The sequence below is a fragment of the Homarus americanus genome, unplaced genomic scaffold (genome assembly GCF_018991925.1).
Source record: "Homarus americanus isolate GMGI-L3 unplaced genomic scaffold, GMGI_Hamer_2.0 scaffold47177, whole genome shotgun sequence".
Classification (NCBI taxonomy): domain Eukaryota; kingdom Metazoa; phylum Arthropoda; class Malacostraca; order Decapoda; family Nephropidae; genus Homarus; species Homarus americanus.
The window spans coordinates 1,902,501-1,921,726 of record NW_024723484.1 but is presented as its reverse complement, the minus strand read 5'-3'; the positions used below and the strand labels follow the sequence as shown (position 1 = coordinate 1,921,726).

The 19,226-nt window shown below is 40.9% G+C and overlaps 1 long non-coding RNA gene across 1 annotated transcript in view; it reads right to left on the bottom strand.

Moving 5' to 3' along the window:
* Positions 1-1,786: 1,786 nt before the first annotated feature.
* LOC121863486 overlaps positions 1,787-19,226 on the bottom strand; it is a 135,654-nt gene continuing 118,214 nt past the window's right edge. The window contains exon 3 of the long non-coding RNA XR_006088405.1: positions 1,787-2,172. This is a non-coding gene — a long non-coding RNA (uncharacterized LOC121863486). The remainder of the gene's footprint in view (positions 2,173-19,226) is intronic.

Genomic DNA, 19,226 nt, shown 5'->3' with positions numbered 1-19,226 from the left:
ACCCCCCCCCCTAAAGACGACACAGCGGCAGCACGCACACCCGGACGCACTATGATATTCGAAACACTTAAAATTAATTGTCAAAAATTAGGAGGGATTACGAGCGAGAGTCCGGCGGCATAAACACGGGCCTTGAGTTGTAATGTTCGGGCCACAAATTTACGTCATTACTAAATTAAGTGCCACAACTTACGATCCGGTAGCACGCTCTTAAATATAACATAAGAGATTTAACATTGATACATAATCACCCCGGAAGACAAGGAATGTACTGTAGAAAGTAATTCTAATAAGGCGACGGCGCTTATCGTGCACGGGAAGTATAGTACAGGCAGCTGACGGCCAGGAAAAACAGTGCGAAGAGAATGTTAAGGTACTATTTAATGTACATAACACTGACCACAGTCACTCCATCAACACGTGAGCCACACATACCTGACTCGGTCACATACACGCCTGTACTGCACTGCCTTAAATCTTGTTACATACGCTTGTTCTTGTTCCTCCGTCCCTCCTCCACGATACACCAACTCAGGCCGCCAATTGCTGATCCAACCTCCCCTCACGCGCCTGTATCTAACACTGGGCTTAAAATCCATTGCGTAAACAACTTTCCTCCTTCAGACTATGATAACACAACCAACTCTCACTTAGGCTACGGCTGTGTACTCTGGTGTGCTCCCTTAATTCACAGTAAGAAAAAAAATATATATATATATATATATATATATATATATATATATATATATATATATATATATATATTTATTTATATATATATTGTTGAAACAGACAGACATATGAACAAACTGACACTCAAAGTCTCTTTAAAAGCCAAACAACCAAACTATGGCATGGCGTGGCTAACAGCTGTTCAACCTGTCTGACAACCCATTCATCCCTCCTAACAACCATTTGACTCCTCTAACGACCAATAAAACCTGAAAGCCCTCTCTCACTCTTAACAACAGTTCTATAGTCTTAATAAAAAGTCAATGAGCACCAATCACGGGTCTCTTTAAGCTCTGTATTAACCACCTTATCCTCATACCACTTACAGTCATTCTACCCCTAAACTATTGTACCCCAGTTAACAACTATTACCTCCTCTAACGACCACTGTCCGCCCATAATCACCCATTTCACCTTTATATCAATTAAATAAGTCAACACGAGCATAGAGCACCAAATACATGTATGTATGTATGTATGTACACAAGAGTATAACATGAACACACAGAGGTACGGAGTTTGCGTGTATACGATAATTATGGAATGCTATATTTATCAGTATGGGACAAAACCAAGTTATTTACCTCCATAAAGCAGTAAGTGCAAGGACAGGTAATTGGATGCACTTGAGGTAATGAGATATTTTTTTACAGGTACAGTTATAAATACTCTCTCTCTCTCTCTCTCTCTCTCTCTCTCACCTTTCCCGACATTTAAGGTGAATCATCAATGGTACAACAGCGTCGCCTCATGAGTCATCAAGGAAACAGCCGTCGAACATGACAAGGGGTTATATTTTCCACCTCACAACCACAATTAACTGCACCTAAACCCACAATCCCTCTCTGTTTGTTTACATTTTTTGGGTGACTGCAACCATAAAAAGAGGTGTGAGTTTTATTCGTTAATACTCAAGAAAGAAGCACTGAAAGAAAAGCTTGTGTGTGTATTACTGCTCAGTCATTATAGAAGACATCTCAACACAGCCGTCGAAGTCCCTCATTATTACGTCCTTGTGGCCTCAGAAACACGATAAATATTAACCAACCTTTTTCGCAATATTCGTCCTTGACGTTCTCGAGCGTTGAGTCCTTGGCGCTGTCGGTAACTCGGGTGCGTCCATGGTCGCCGCTGGTCAGGTTGGAGGTGGACGACGAGGAGCTGGTGGTAGTGGAGGTGTTGGTGGCGGAGGTGAGGGTGGAGGTGGAGGCCGATTTGACTAGGTGGGCGGGAGAGGTGTTGAGGGAGGAGGTACTGGAGGAGAGCTTGGAGGGCTGGGAGGGGGAGGAGTGGTGGTGGTGATGGTGGGTAAGGGGCGGCCGCTCCGTTGGCACCGAGGACGACCTGCCCAGGTGCTTGGAAGGCGACGACGACACGTTACTCTTGCTGGAGCCGCCATCTTTGGAGCCGATCATAGCGAGATTGCGACGTTCACTGGCTCTGAAACAACGACACACATACACATTAATGCCGCGTCCACTCTCATAAACTTCAACACTGATGGTCATAAAGAACAGGAAAATATACTCAAAGGCATTAATAAAATCTGCTGTAGCACGATGGCCCTTCCACAGTCTGGATAGTAAAGACATCATCATAAAACATTAATAACAAATAAACATAATATAATATAACCTCTCTGTTAGCTTAAGCAGAATAATGTAATGGGTGATCCTGGCGTGTTTTACCAGACTAAGCAGCAAACTGAAACAATCACGATTATCAATGATTAAAAAAAAAAAGTTGATAATTTAACAGCGTTGTCACTGGTCCTTGCATCTTGGTTCAGGCGACTAACAGTGACCTACAGCCAAACATACACTTGGTGGTAGTAATAATAATAATAATAATAATAATAATAATAATAATAATAATAATAATATTAATAATAATAATAATAATAATAATAATAATAATAATAATAATAATAATAATAATAATAATAATAATAATAATAATAATAATAATAATAATAATAATAATAATAATAATATTAATAATAATCCTCTTACCGGTAACAATAATAATACAACCAACAACAACAACTTTATAGAAGAATTAACACCATAAACAACCATAAAAACAACCGGAACAATATCAAGAAGCCACAGATTCCTAACAATAGCTCCAGAGTTTAATAATTAATGAGCGTTGACCCTTGAGCACCAACACGACCGAAATTTTGGACTGTATTTTATATTACAGCATAGAGTCTAATACCTCAAGGGGCAACGATACTAAACACATACCCTGAATTACCGAGTGGAAAGCCTGAAAAAAATAGCCAAATGAACCCCCTCTCCCCCTAAATAGAAACTCCTCTATTAAAAAAAAATAAATAAATAAAATAACTCGTCAGCCACAACATAATGAATGCATCTATATGTTCATACCAGCCAAGAGGGAGTATCCTACACTCACCGCGGGGTCAACACAGGCTGGAATGGAGCAGCTTAAATATAATATCTTATCGGAATAAAGCAAAAAAGGGGATTAAAGAATGACTCGTTGTGGTGGTAGTGAGTACAATCAGTTGATCTAATTAGGTACTTGTGTTGCCTCTCTACCTCTCTCTCTTTCCTTCTCTCTCTAATTAGTTTTTGTTATCTCTCTCTCTCTCTCTCTCTCTCTCTCTCTCTCTCTCGCGATCATATGAATGATTACAAACCAATTTATCATAAGACAAATAACAAGACAAATTTCTGACAACAACGAGAGAGAGAGAGAGAGAGAGAGAGAGAGAGAGAGAGAGAGAGAGAGAGAGAGAGAATATCCTTTCAACACGTAGGGCGTCTTGTAAATTACTAACGCAAGACTAGTTAGCAGAAACGTAAACACAGGCGGTAAAGTTTATCACATACACGCATGGAATGTTTCCCTAATGAAGTTGATCGCCTCTGGAGGATAACAATGATAACACGTAGCAAGGAAAAAAGATGAACAAACAAACAAACGGAGGTGTATAAAAATGCGTCTCTCTCTCTCTCTCTCTCTCTCTCTCTCTCTCACACACGCACGCGGTTGAATTTCAGGGTGAACTAGAGGAATGGAAGGGAGGTGGAGAAGGAAAACGAAGACATGGAGGAAGAGAGAACGTAAACGAGATGTAAAATATATATTCTTACATATAGATAGACAGACACCGTCCACTACCCTAACTAAAATAATAAACAGGGGAGGGAGGTGAGAGGAGGGAAGAGGAGAGAGGAAGAAGAAAGAGGAAGAATGAAAAATAGAAAGGAGGAGGAGAGAAAGAGAAGGAGGAGGAGGAGAAGGTAGAGCAGGGCCACAGTCAAGGAAATAAAAGATGAAACGGCAGAAAAAAAAACAAGAATGGGAGAATGAGAACGAAAAGCCGGAAGAGAAATTAGAGAAAGAAGAAAAGATAGAGATGTATAGCTAAAAAAAATGAAATGAGAACCATGGAAAATATAGAAAAGGAAGAAAGAATACTGGAAAGAGAAAGAGAGATGAGGTCAGAGAAAGAGGAAAAAAGAGAGGAAGAAGAGGAGGAAGAGAGAAAAAAGTCATAGAGAAATAAACTGTAACAAAAGAGGAAGATAGGTGGAGGGAAAAAGCACTAAAATAACAACCAGTAATTGCAATCGAGGAAGGTGTACTAGCCACCTTCAGCTCTCAGGATTCCCATAATTAGTATACATACGCTGAGTATTTACACCGTAGCTCTTAGTGTTTTTGAGCTACCCTACATACATACATACATACATACATACATACATACATACACATCTGTGACCTTGACTTTGGATCTTAAAAACATGGCAGCTCTTGGTGTTGCCATGAGTGACGATAAGTCCCAACTAGACACTCTGCAACTCAACTCATGTACTCTTGAGGTATACCGCCGACACACATGTAATATTTACATTGTTACAGACAGCACAGGCCACCCTTCGCACGAGACCACAACGGGGCCCCCCCCCCCTCTCGCCTGTACGCTCACCAGCGCTACAAAAGGCATCAACAATACACCACCACCAGCGTTGCCCTTCATTTGACTCTTACTTCGTGACAAATTAAGTTTTCTGCCACTCTACATTGACTTAAATTGGCACTCGGGTTCTATTTCATTCCCAGGACTTACCTTCTTCCCACCCACACTTAATAGCGACAGACACCCCCCTCCTTATGTTACACCCACACACACACACTGATGATTGTACACTACCCAAAACACAACGCTTCAAGAATCGTAAAAACTAATTATCAAGACTCTCTATCCTTTCCATAGCGCGCGCACACACACACACACACACACACACACACACACACACACACACACACACACACACACACACACACACACACACACACACACACACACACACACACACACACACACACACACACACACACACACACACACACACACACACACACACACACACACACACACACACACACACACACACACACACACACACACACACACACACACACCGTCCTGCACCTCACACATCATCGCCGCCATTAATATTCTCAAGGATAACGCTTATTAATATTCCATATAATCTCCAGCAGTGGCCGGTCATCAAGCACTGGGCGTCTATGTTACGTTCCAAGAATTTCCCCATCAGTTTTACCCTCGAGCTTCAATCTGTGTAAGACGCCTGGAGTCCTGGACAACAGCAGATGACCCCGAGGATAAAACATGGCTCACACATCTCCAACCATTTAAACCTGACTGTGAATTACAAGTAACAATGCTAATCAAATAACAGAATGGACTCAAATTGGGCCGTAAATCCGGATTACCGAGAGCTAATACAACCGATCAGCCTGAGGCTTTACGATCACGTCGGCTCCGTGCTTGTAGTGGTGATAAAACTACCTCGCTCCTCCCCTCGCCTGCCCCACCATACCCTTGCCCGCCACTATCTTCGACAGGACCACTACCCTCATCTGCCCCACTCTCCTCGCCTGCCCCACTCCCTTCGCCTGCCCCACTCTCCTCGCCAGCCCCACTACCCCCCATAGCCCTGATGTTAACCAATGTCTACGATACCATCTTGACCGTCAATAGCACCACGCCTGCACCGCCACGCGACCTTGTGCTGCCATAATGGTCCGTGTCGCCACCACATCTTGGCCTGAATCGCCACTGTGACAGCGTGACAACTTTATCTACCTAATCATCACGTCACGGCTATATAAAGTACCTCACTCTACAAATAAACCTCACGAATAGGCGCTGTAATATTAACACGAGTAAGAACAACACACATAAAACTTGAGTGAAAATACAAACAAAAGCAGCGAGGAAAATAAGAGAAATACACACTAAAAAATAAAAGACACCGTGACTTTGAGCCAAGCTGGTCCTTAGTCTCGACACAAAGAATGCAGAAACACACCTGAACCACGTCCATTACCTGTGTACAGTGAGCAACGTTTATACCTTTCGTATTTGTTTTCATTCAACAGTTACTTGCTTGTGACAGGTGCTTGTGGGAAAACCATGTCATTTTACTTTCCAGTGTCTGTTTCCTTTAGAAGTGTGTGTCTGTATACGTACCTTGGTGGTGTGTGTACTTTCCCATGTAGTGAGTGTGATCTCCCTGGGTGGTGTGTGTACCTCCCTGGGTGGTGTGTGTACCTCCCTGGGTGGTGTGTGTACCTCCCTGGGTGGTGTGTGTACCTCCCTGGGTGGTGTGTACTCCCTGGGTGGTGTGTGTACCTCCCTGGGTGGTGTGTGTACCTCCCTGGGTGGTGTGTGTACCTCCCTGGGTGGTGTGTGTACCTCCCTGGGTGGTGTGTGTACCTCCCTGGGTGGTGTTTATCTTCCTTCATCTTATTCTCTGTAACTTCCTACATCTTCCTTCAGGTCTCTTATAACTTCAATGTCTATCCCATCCCTCGCTGCATCTAATCCTACACCCACATAGTACCTGCACCTTCAGATAAAGTCCCATAGGCATCAAGAGCGGTGTACCTCGTCTCCCTAACCTTGAGTCACTGTTGAATAATGCCAATAAAATTACCGTCAGTTTTATCATTCTGGTACTTTTTCTCGTCCTAGTTCCAGCGGCGCTCGTTGATCCAGTCTCTCTCTCTCTCTCTCTCTCTCTCTCTCTCTCTCTCTCTCTCTTATTCCAGGGAAGGCTAATAACAAGGACCCATTATTTTACGATAATGTTCCACATGCATTAGCTAACAACTGCCTGGTTACATGTCAACCTTATTTACTCCTTGCCAGCGCTGTGTACGTTAACTCTCTCTCCAACTAAACCTTTGTTGTATTGGTTTTTCTCTTCCAGTATTTACTCAACTGAATTTTTCCTTAGACTCTTTCTTTCAGTTTTTCTCCCCCAATATTTCGTGTGTTTTTTTTTTCCTTACTTGATGTAGCCTCCGATTTTTTCCCTCTTACACAATGTCTTGAAGATTTTCCTCCCACCATTTGCTTCCGTGATTGTTTTTCCTCTCCTCACCCAGAATATACAGCATCTACGGATTATTGTGTCATCTAACATTGCCACTATTAATATTTTCATTTCTAACTGTAAAGGAAATAACTATTTCCTAAATCACTTTTATTGATTTTATTATATTTCCGTTTATTTCTTCAATCATTTTCATCTCCTAACACTGGATTCTATCACTCATTTCTACATAATAAAAATAAATAAATAAATAATTCACACAAGTAACATCTGATAGGTACCGTTCCTTCCATCTAACACCTTTACTTTCATGATTTTTCTTCATTATTCAGTGTTAGATTTGGACCCACCTTAAGACCACCCACCCACTCCATTACCACCATGAAGACGCTACAAAAACAAAGTACCTCGCCTCCCCCTCCTTCTCAACGACTGGCGTTTCGCCCACAATCCCACTACACACCCCAGTTTGTTATAGTGAGCCTGACACTGTTATCTCTAGCTTATTATACATAACTTCCTCTGTCTGTCTGTCTGTCTGTCTGTCTTTTTCTTCCTATGGAGATTTATAAACTACCCATCAGCTCAATAATTTTAAAAGATACATTTCCATTCGTTCAGAGAAGTGGTTTCATCTTCGTTCTTTGTCCAACAGTGCAAAGACGTGAAGGTTAGACCAGTATGTAAACTTGTAGAGACTTTTATTATGGTCGTAAAGACTTGGAAGATGAGGAGCGCAAACGAGCCAGCAATGTTATGTCAATCACAACTGTTTCCCGCGTGTTAGTTATTGTAGGACCTCACCCGCCGCCACAACATACTCACAATGTAATATTTAATGTTCAATTCTGTGTTGCCTTCATCCACGTTCAGCCATTTTTCAGACAGTAATGAGGACGTAATAACAGACAAGGTAAGATGTCTGATTTTTTCAAAGATTTTAAGCTTTCTTGAATGGTGCATTTTTTCTTATAAAAATTCTCATATATTAACTTCTCAAGCACTTTATTCTTCCTTTCTTTTTTGTTTAATGATTTATTTGGAAATTTAAGCTCTAGTTATCTTAACTGATACTAAATTACTTTCCTCAGTTCTTTCTAGAGTAATTTTATGCAAATATTCTCTTTCCTTGCCTCACTAAATTGTATACATTCATTATCTTAGTATTTTAAGATTTTTGGGGGTCGCTGTAAAGCAGGTTTGTTCAGTCCTGTCTTTCTTAGTAAACTGTATTAACTGTGTACATAAGAAATAAGACAAACTGACTCTCACTTAAGTCTGTAGGTAATTGTATATCCTTCATAACACCCGAAAGTTATGTTGGTGAATAAGCAAATAATATAACTCCAACTTTATGGGAGAGGTGGAGTGGAAATTAAATACTGTAATATAAAATAAATTCTATAAAAATGTTGAACTGAGTAAAAGTTCACAATATTGGTAGTCAACTCCTGGCGTCGGTCGCTACAGACTATAGTGTTGGTAGAGTAACCATACACGCCTCGCAAGGAGAGGTTTCAAGTTCAATTCCTGGGTAGGGTGAAAATTTGGGTCAGTTCCTTGGTGCCATTTGCCTTTGTCTACTCAGTGGTAATTGGCGATCTGGATGTCAATCGATTGGTGGATCGTGTTCTGGGGAAAATGGTTAGCAAGAATAGCACACTGGTCGTAGCAACTGAGTCTGGTCCACCCTGGGGAGGCCTCCATTCAGGCGTGGGCCGGTGATGGCTGGATTTTTCCCTACATATTATACATGATCTGTTGTACGTCAATTGTTATCGACGTGTTTGTGTCGGCGAGTGCTAGACGACACAAAACTAAAATAACATTACAATTTTGATTTTAACTTAACGGAGATTAAGTTTAACCACAAGCGGCAGGATTTTTTTTTGTGTTGGGGGTGAGCGAGGGGTTATTTCTTGACAGCACAAGAGGATTTAGACGGATTCAAGTTTTTTCCCCACAGGGGATTTCGTGAGCGAGTGATGGCAACATTGCCGGGGTCCTCGTCCCAGACTGCCCGAGTTCCCTGGGGTGTGCTCGTGTCGTCTACAATAACACAGTAATAGTTTTATTCCACAAACTGTACATTAATTGTAGGTATTAGTGCGGCAGGGTACAATTACCATTAAACTTAAGTGGGTAAGTACAGTTATGAGGTTCATACTACGCGGGGTGCAAATGTTGTGTTGGTAGAGGAGTAAAAGTTGGTGTAGAAATATGGTGTGAGGGCGTAGGTCACCACAGAGCTCCCCCAGCCAGGCAATACAAACAAGAGTCATCCACATACGACTCCTCCCCTAGTCGGTGGCTCATTACACAACCTGGGGACACAACTCCACCAAACATCACAGGAGGGAAAGCATACCGGTACATGCCACATCACCCCTTCCATATACATCATCTGTACCAATTGGCCTAAAATTCCTCTGAAAATTGGTAGACAAGTTGATTTTACAAACTTCAGATTACAGACGAACATTTCATAATTACAGACATACAACTTATGATTACAGACAGACAAGTTGGGATTGAAGACCGACATACACACATACATAACACACCAATCACTGTCCTAGCCGAGGCATAAAAATAAAGAACTTTTTATTTTTATTTTGGGATCATTGTTTGTGTTTAAGAGGGAAGTATAAAAGTTGCTGTGCATTAAGGGTGAGGTGAGGTTAGGAAGTGAGGTGAGGTTAAGAAGTGAGGTGAGGTTAAGAAGTGAGGTGAGGTTAGGAAATGAGATGAGGTGAGGTTAGGAGGTGAGGTGACGAGTGTTTCCTTCGCCCAAATATTAGTAGGTCGAATTCAAGGTCAATGTAGGTCGAATTTAACTGCCTCATGTTCCATTTTAAATTACTGTCTTCAAACTTTCATTTCAGATTTCTCTCTTGACAAACAATATTCCTGAAAGCTTCTTAAAACTTAAAGGAGAATGGTTGATGGCTCTAAGATGCTGACCATAAGGTCAAGAGATCATTCAGCTGTTACCCTTGAGCTCTCAGTTGATATTCTGGTCTCCAAAAGATAACGTAATTAATGAACCCAATTATAATTCAAATTTGTGAGTAAGTTATAATAAAAAAATGCAAAAAATTAATGAGAGAGACATCTTTAATACTGCATAATCAAACACCTTTTAAAAACACAGACAGCTTCCATCCACCAAGGCCGTGTGCACAATGTGGAGTCGTTTGTGCTCTAATAACACCGTCGAAAGAAGTCCAGGTCAATAGAGGCTGAGTGCTCGTTAAATTCTAGCGTTTCTTTCCATATCCACCAACTATCTGTCATAAAATGTGTTATCTCCACTTTTTTAAAACATTAAGCTTTTATGAATGTTCCCTAATTGGAGAGTTCGTTGGTTTATTCAGGGAGTATCTGCATTTAAGGCTAGTTTAGGGAAAGGTTAGGTTATCCCCTCGTGTTCATCTCTGAGAATGGAATATTTTAAGAAGTCTCCCAGATGTAAACAACCTCACAAGATGTCAAATCAAATTTATCTACCAAGTTCCAGGAAAACCTTCTGCTAAATAACTGAAGCTTTTAGTGTGTTAGTCAATTACAAGCCAGATTGCCTAATCAGTTTGTATGAATACTACAGTTGGTGAAACAAACTGCCGAAGGCTTCTCACAGGAGTATATATTAAATTTGACATAACTCTTCAGCCTGAGATTTCTGAGAAAACTCTGAACACACACACACACACACACACACACACACACACACACACACACACACACACACACACACACACACACACACACACACACACACACACAAGAAAGGCCATGACTACAGCTCACTCTGGTGTTAAACCGCTGAGCTAAAAATTACATGGGTATGTTTTGACAATAGTAATGCAGTTTTCAGCAATTTCTGACATTACTTCCATGCAAAAGTTTATCCAAATCACTTTTTATGTTATTGGTTGACACGGAGGTGCAGGTAAAGGTTAAATTAAGAAGGTAACACTTCTCATCAACACCGTGACGTCTTTCTCTACGTATTTTGATTCTACTACCATTTGTCTTATTGTTCTATCAGTAAGTTGTCATTATATCCTGAAACCTATCGTCTGTATAGGTCTGTCACGTTACTAATTACAACATTATGTGAACATGAGCGAGAGAAGGAATAATTGCCGAGGAGGAGCGTGACATGACCATCCCGCCACTCGCGCGTCTCACGGTGCCGCAGTAGGCCTATCCCCCCCCCCCCTCCCTCCCCACGGTCTTCACACACCTACCCACCATGCAACGTGGGCCTACGACAGCTCTGCAGCTTAGCGAGTAATTCTTGACACCCGGCAGCCAGCACCAGGTTAACCATAATTATTAGTGAGGGGGAGATCTACCACGTCAGAAGGCAGCCCTCATCTTCGTGTTGTCATTGATAATATTATTACTCTTATGATAACCAGGAGGGGTGTGAGCCGGCCTCAGGCGCACCACAAAGCTTGCATGTATCAAGATGCCATGTAAATTATTCCCTTGTGTAACACGCTCAACAAAATGTATATTTCATCTGAATGACAAATGAGGTAACAATAAAAAACAGTCTCAATGTATGTCAGTTTGTCACACTTTACAAAGGGAATTACAAATTGTGGCGGAATAATATCTTAGGTGGCAGTCTATTATCTTAAGATAAAATTCATCAAACAACATCCTCTTCATGATTGCTGTACTAATGTATTCTTTGTATGTAATTAATATTTTTTCCCGGTGATATATTTAGAAAAAGTAACATACGTGAGGGAAATAAATCAAGGGATGATCTTGAGTGTCACGTAGGAGGCGAGGTGACGGGTGAAGGACCATAGGTGGAGAAGGAACAATATAATGGCGTGTTGGCGTCAACAATGTGGCTGTTACTGCTGAGGATTAGGGTAATTGAGTGGGGGCCCCCTGGGTCACGCCTCGTCCAGAACAACCCCACAATAAACTAACACGAGATGGATGGCCACACTCTAATGGCGGATCCTTCACCCTCTAGCTTGTGGAATCACGACCCGGGGGAAGGGAGGTTGGGAAGCGAAGGGGGAGGGAGGAAGGGAAGGGAAAGAGGGGGGGAGGGGGAAGGGGGAGAGAGGTTGGGAAGGGGGGGAGAGAGGTTGGGAAGGGAGGGAGAGAGAGAGAGAGAGAGAGGAAGGGGATCATTTCTTTCATCATAGTTACACAACACATGGAACTATACAACGCCACACAGCCCTCACTCACTCACCACCATTCAACGTTCTCATTCTGTTCCCCTACACAAAAGTTTACAGCTCACTATTTATGTGATTTGTTTTACATTACTATAATGGGAATGACAATGAAGTTTGTGGGCAACCCTTAAATCCCACATCCGGTGTCAACAATAATCACAACAAAATAAGTCGAAACAAACTGCAAGACAATTTACGATTTTCACCTTCACTTAACCAATATGAACTATGGTGGACTAAGGGGATACGTGGTCTCTTTACTGGTGATATATACAACATCTCAAGTTTAAATGACTCAAGTAATCCAAAGTTAAACAGACAGACGAACCAAAAAACACGACAATGGGTCATGACAACACACTTCCGACCTTGGCAGCACGAGGGATAAAAACTGTACACCATTGAGGTTCACACGGGATTAATGTTCTTATTTCTCTACTCAAGGAGGAGGTGGGTCGCGGGGCACTCCGCAAATACCTTCAAAATATGCAATTAATTCCCCCCAAATCGATGTTACAGTGAAACATTCTATTTAATGATTTATATAGAGATGAAAGTCCTTTATATCGAAGGTCCGTTAAATATAAAAACCCCCATCTAACGGTTTATATGGAGAAACAAGTCCCTTATATGGGGTTTCACTGTATATCTTAAAAACTGACAATTCATCCTATTATGAATTTTTTAGCAGTACAAACATCAAGACTCTTACATGCGCCCCAGACTTGTATAACACCTAATATGATTTTATTATACAACTCGACTTCACTGCAAATTTACACGTGTTGGAGGTATTACATCATGCAACGAATAAAGCCAACGTAAATTTACCATAACGAGGGATTGGACTGTGGGATAACATACAGTACAGACAAACTGGCGGAAAACACCTTTAAATGTTCTTACATACTCTGGCGCGTGGGCACAACCAACAGCCCTCAACTTAACCGTCAATTTTGTGCACCCGGGAATTTCGCTCACTTGAAGCCGAGGCACGCAAAACTACACACAAGTTGGACTATTCTTGGGTAAAGTTTCGCCTGTGATCTATACTTTCAACTCATCTGGTCTTCATACATGTCTCTCTCTCGTTACTCATACGTGGTGGAATGATAATTTTAACAAGATAAACATAACTCGTATAATGTAAATAAACAACTAGAATAAGAAGACATTTGAGGTTTACCAACTTTGTGTTTATAAACTTAAAAAAATTCCTTCTTTCCTTCTGGTATTGTCTGAATTGTTTAAGTAATCAAACACAATCCACATCCACTATACAATATCGCCTGCGTAAAAGATTAAAATAGTTCCCATAGGCCTGTCAGCGTGTTAGGAGCAGTGTGATACAGTAAATTAAATACTAAACTTCGGTATAAACGGAGGTAATGTGGCCAACAGTGCAATCGACCGCTTTAACTTCCCTAGCTATTGTCAGGAACTCACTGACAGCTGGGTCAACTGGAGGTGCCTCGGGCGCTAACCACCTACTCTCTAAGATAAGAGGCAAGTGCTGTATCCACTTGTATGTCCACGCACATAAATACAATTGCCATACACGCACGCAACACAATAATGCGGGTTTCCATTAACATTATAACGCACGCCCTTCCTAAACCAGACGCGTTTGCTCTTTTTCTACCCCTTGCCTGTAGGGAAGATTGAACTGCCCTCAACACCAGCTGCACAGTAGGCGGTCGGCCATCCCCTCTTTGAAAGCTTCTGGATTCCGACCACCGTGACCACCTACATCATCCACACGAGTTGCTTCCCAGTTGACCAGCACTAATTACCATTCCGAGCACCTTATTATTGGGGTGGTCCTTCATCAGACAGTCAGACGGATATAGCAGTAGTGTCTCCTCGTCCGTGACAAATTTAGTTCCAGGTCCATAACTTTATAGACTCCATGGTTGGTTAGTAGTTTTAGGGTGAAGGTACGGCACGTTTAGGCCCTGGTGTGTCGAGTGTGTTAAACCCCTTGACTCGTATAAAGTCAGGGAAATCATGACAAACATTTATACACAGGGTGGTATGTGCTAATCCCAATGGCTTTAGGTTTTTTTAATCAACCGTGGAACATTACATACACATAAACTGCCATAGCTACATTACTGCAACACTACCAGCTAGTAAGAGGTAACAATACTCAGTGCAACAATACTAAATAACAACTAATACAATAATAATTAAGTAGTTAACAAGTCATAGAGACAACAACCATTGGTTAACAACAAAGAAAATAACTCATCAAACACAAATCCCTTAAGCCAACAAGAGCAGCAAGTAAAAACAAAAAACATTAACAATAACAACCACCAGTTATGAACAACTAAACAATAATCAGTTCAAAATTGTCTTCAAGTTATAAACAATAACACCCGTAGAAACACACAATAACACCCGTAGAAACACACAATAACACATTAAAACAAAGGGAATACAACAGTGAGCCGGAATACCGTAGTCCAATGAACACCTTACTGTATATTCCCCACAATAAGACTCCTAAAGCACAACAAAGTTAGCAAGGTCACGGTGGCGACAGCTGAACGTACCAATTACGCGTTCCATTGGTACTTCTCTCATTAATACCATCACGACTTCCACCAGACTGGAATGCATTTAGTTGAAAATTTATGGTAATTGTGGGTGGGTGCACGCGCTGGTTTTTACATTTAGTTTTTACCGCCTAGCAAGACCCAGAGAGAGGCGCTTTCTACTCCCAGCATAATTGGTCGTTTGCTACTGCCGAGCTACTCCCTGACGGCCTCACGCGCACACACACACACACACACGCACGAGTACTATCTGTTTCTACCCCATTAATGTATTCAGTGAAATCATTAAACTGTTGACTCACGAAAATTTTTATAAAAAAGTGAAAAACTTGTATATTCCTCATGAATGGTGTATAAACAGTAGACCTACGATAGGTATTTCACACACAGCTGTTCTGCATAAACAAATTAGTAGATAAAATTCACGGAAAATCATTATACATTTTTTGTTCATTGTGTTTGCTCATGGCACCAGTAAAGCATTATAATCATATTTTTTTCTTAAGTGTGTTGCTGGCAGTGGTAGGCCAGTGTACTGTGTAGAGCAATAGAACAATATCCACACTTGGCATTTACACTGTGGCTTAGTTGTCGTGGAACTTCAACGCGGGTTATATCTTACTGGCGTGACGTGACGATCATCCAGGATAACACCGCCTGTTGTGTGCCTCACCGTTCATTCCACATGTTCTAAAGCTCAAACACAAGCTCTATCTCTGCACCACCTCACATGTATACTGTACAGGACAATAGTAACGTTGACCATTCACTTACCATCATTACTATCCAAAATCCTGTTACTATTACGGTATGAATATCAGCTTTTTATTTATTTTTTCACAAACTTAAAATGTTATACTATTCATTTCTCTTTCTATGGATTTTTCTTCTCTGACAAACTAGAAACATTTGGAGTCGTTTGGATTTTTCATGTTTGAATATAGTATAAATGTTCTTCGGTCTATTTCTAATGTGTCACCTTCAACTTATTCTTTGTCTTTTAAACCTGGTTCAATACGACAGTTAAAACACTCGAGGAAAAACCAAAACCATGTAATTGATTCGTCAGCAAAGTGTTACAATTATTAAGAGATATTGTAAATGTTGCTGAAAATCAACCTCGTGTTGGTCTTAACTCTGGTATGCCTTCGAGGTGTTTTTCGTGAATTAATTGGCTTTCTCGGGTATAACATGTTGCTACACCAGTTCCACCTTCCCTTAATTGGTATACTGAGCCGTGAGGGTATTCTATTTCCTGAGATATGTAAAACTAACATTAGGAAAAATAAGTGTTTAACTTACAGATTATAATGTATATTTTACCAAGCAATCCAGACTTGTGGGACACCCTGTATGACACACATGAACACCCTCACGTGAACGGTCACATACATACACTTCATGTTTAACACACATAAACATTCATACATATACGTTTATGTATAACACACATGAAGGTTTATCGTCATGATCACAATTTATACATAAGTCTTATCCCGGTAGTTTTCTCGTAACGTGTTAAGAAAATAATACATATACATACACTGCAGGTGACATGACGACCGTGATTTTCAATTTACCTCCCATCGTGCAGGACCTGGGCCGTAAATCATGCCAAAACAACGATAAACAAAATGGTCGTCAATTTCGGTCTACTGAGGGTCCCGACAATGGGGTCTGAGACGGGCGGTCCACACAGATTTTGTAGGAAAATTTTCTTAAATTAGTTTGACCAATAATTTCCTTAACCATCGCTAATGGACTCATGATTGTTTCTAATAGATTTTCAGATTTCTTACGAGCCAATGTTCATTTAACTAGTGGTGTGTGTGTGTGTGTGTGTGTGTGTACTTGTTTATATGTGTGCACGTATGTGTGTGTTCATATACTTGTTTGCTTGTTTCAAAGTGTGTGTACATGCGCGGGCGTGTTTAAAAGGAACTTAAATCACCATGTTTAATCAAAATACACACTCGGCAGAACACAATAATCATAGCAAGTATCCCTGAAGTGCACTCCGGCGGACTAGACGCTCATGGAGGCCAATATCAAGCGCCACTGAATATTGTTCTTGAGAAAATGTTGCCTTAGGATCAGGTTCAGTTGTAAGTCACCTAGAATTGTAGTTTTTTAATCACGATAAATACTAAACTCTCTGCAAGACCCTTCCCTCCAAAAAAATATGTCCTGGTTATATTCATCGAGGTGGACAGTGTTTGGTAAGTCTGTGTGTGTTAGGCTGTACAGTGTGGCCCTATTATATAATTGCTATTGATGATAACACTATAGTTAATACAATATGCTTACAATAACAGATGGTAACTCAAGACATGCTGACAATATCTCATGATAACAGGTGATGACACAACACCACAGATACTCACAATGGACATAAGATAATAACAACTGCTGCTCTCAACTGGCACACGATGATCCCACTAACCAATAAGTACTCAAATAAAAAGACATGAACACAACCAACAACATGCTCTCACTTCAAGTATATAGTACATGCGTGTGCGTGTTAGGTAGGTATACTATCACACACACACACACACACACACACACACACACACACACACACACACACACACACACATTCAATAGAGAGCTTTGGCAAGAAATAAAAGCCTTATTCTCCTTCCGTAGTGAGAATCCCAATTGGCACTAGAGACCGACCCTTCTCTGCTGCCTCCCCCACATTGTTGTTCCCGTGCACGAATTCACAACGACACCTCCAAGACACCGGAGGAAAAACAATAGAAATGAACCCACCAACGTCAGCACATGAAGGTAGCTTTAAAAATTACCTATGGACAAAATTATCAATAAAGGAACACAGAGGCAGGGATGACCTACAGTCATAATGGGACTTTGTATACTGACGATAAGAGACAAGGTAGGATAAAGGGGAAGAAGACAAACTTAATAAAAATTAGAGTTAAAGAGAAATAAGAATAAATAAATGTTACGGTAGAAGCAGAAGACAAACAGATACCTAAAGAAAAACGAGAAGATACTTGCGAAAAACAGGAACTGGAATAAATATTAACACCGCCATTCGCCTGGGCCTAAAACAGCGTGCTAGCATCTCTTACCTTTACACAACATCATAAAATAACATGGCATAATTTTAATGAGTTTTTTTTCTTTCCTCCGAGGTTTTGGGGAAAAATCCCTAGTGGTGCACTACATTACACTATGACCTCTTGGCGCTCTATATTACCACACCACTATGACCTAATGGCACTCTTTTATTATACTACACTATGAATATATCGCGTCACGGTACGTCACTGTTGCCTCATAACCCCATAAACAACCTCGCTAATGTACCTTACAACACGTTATTGATCCCGACATCAACATTTCCTCGCCACCTGAATGACAAGTGTGTCAAAAATGACCCGTCATTACCTTATAATGCGTTATACATAACAACCCCACCTTACTGCCAAATGGTACACGAGCCCAAACGTGGTGCAATGGTGATTCATGACGTGATGGATGACTGTCCCAGACGTGGTGGTGAAATGATGATTCATGACGTGATGGATGACTGTCCCAGACGTGGTGCAATGATGATTCATGACGTGATGGATGACTGTCCCAGACGTGGTGCAATGGTGATTCATGACGTGATGGATGACTGTCCCAGACGTGGTGCAATGATGATTCATGACGTGATGGATGACTGTCCCAGACATCTGCCGAGTTGGTCCTGTCGCTAATCAAAGTCTGAAGCCTGAACCCTAAAGTACCTCCCATGCTTTCGATTCTCCAAACGTTACACACTTATCTACCTTAATATAAACAAATTACTGTACAGCATTATATGTCCCCTACACATGTCCGCCAAGATGGCCATTTTCATCTAATCAAAAACTATTTATTTGATATTACAATCTTATTTTGTTTAAACCTGAGCCAAGTTAAATAATAACAAAGATCTATGATTTCTGTATAATGAGATAATGAGAAGTAACGAAAAAATAATGGCCGCCAGCCAACAATTTAATCGAATTCAAAAACTAAAACCTATTTTCAAAGAATTACTACCTTTTTAACTTTTAACTTTGTGCCAAATTGAACTAAAAATCGCCAGTTGTTTCAGTTTAATCAGTGGTAATGGAAAAACGAAACTGGCCGCCGGCTGCTCGTTTTCTAAACAAATCCAAATATTATTCACTGCAAATCTGAACATCGTACTGGATAATGGCTGCGTTACTTATTGAACAGCTATGGAGGAACACCCAGAATCGTGGACTGTACAGAAATCAGTAAGTCAGTCACCCCTATTTTTTCCTCCAAAA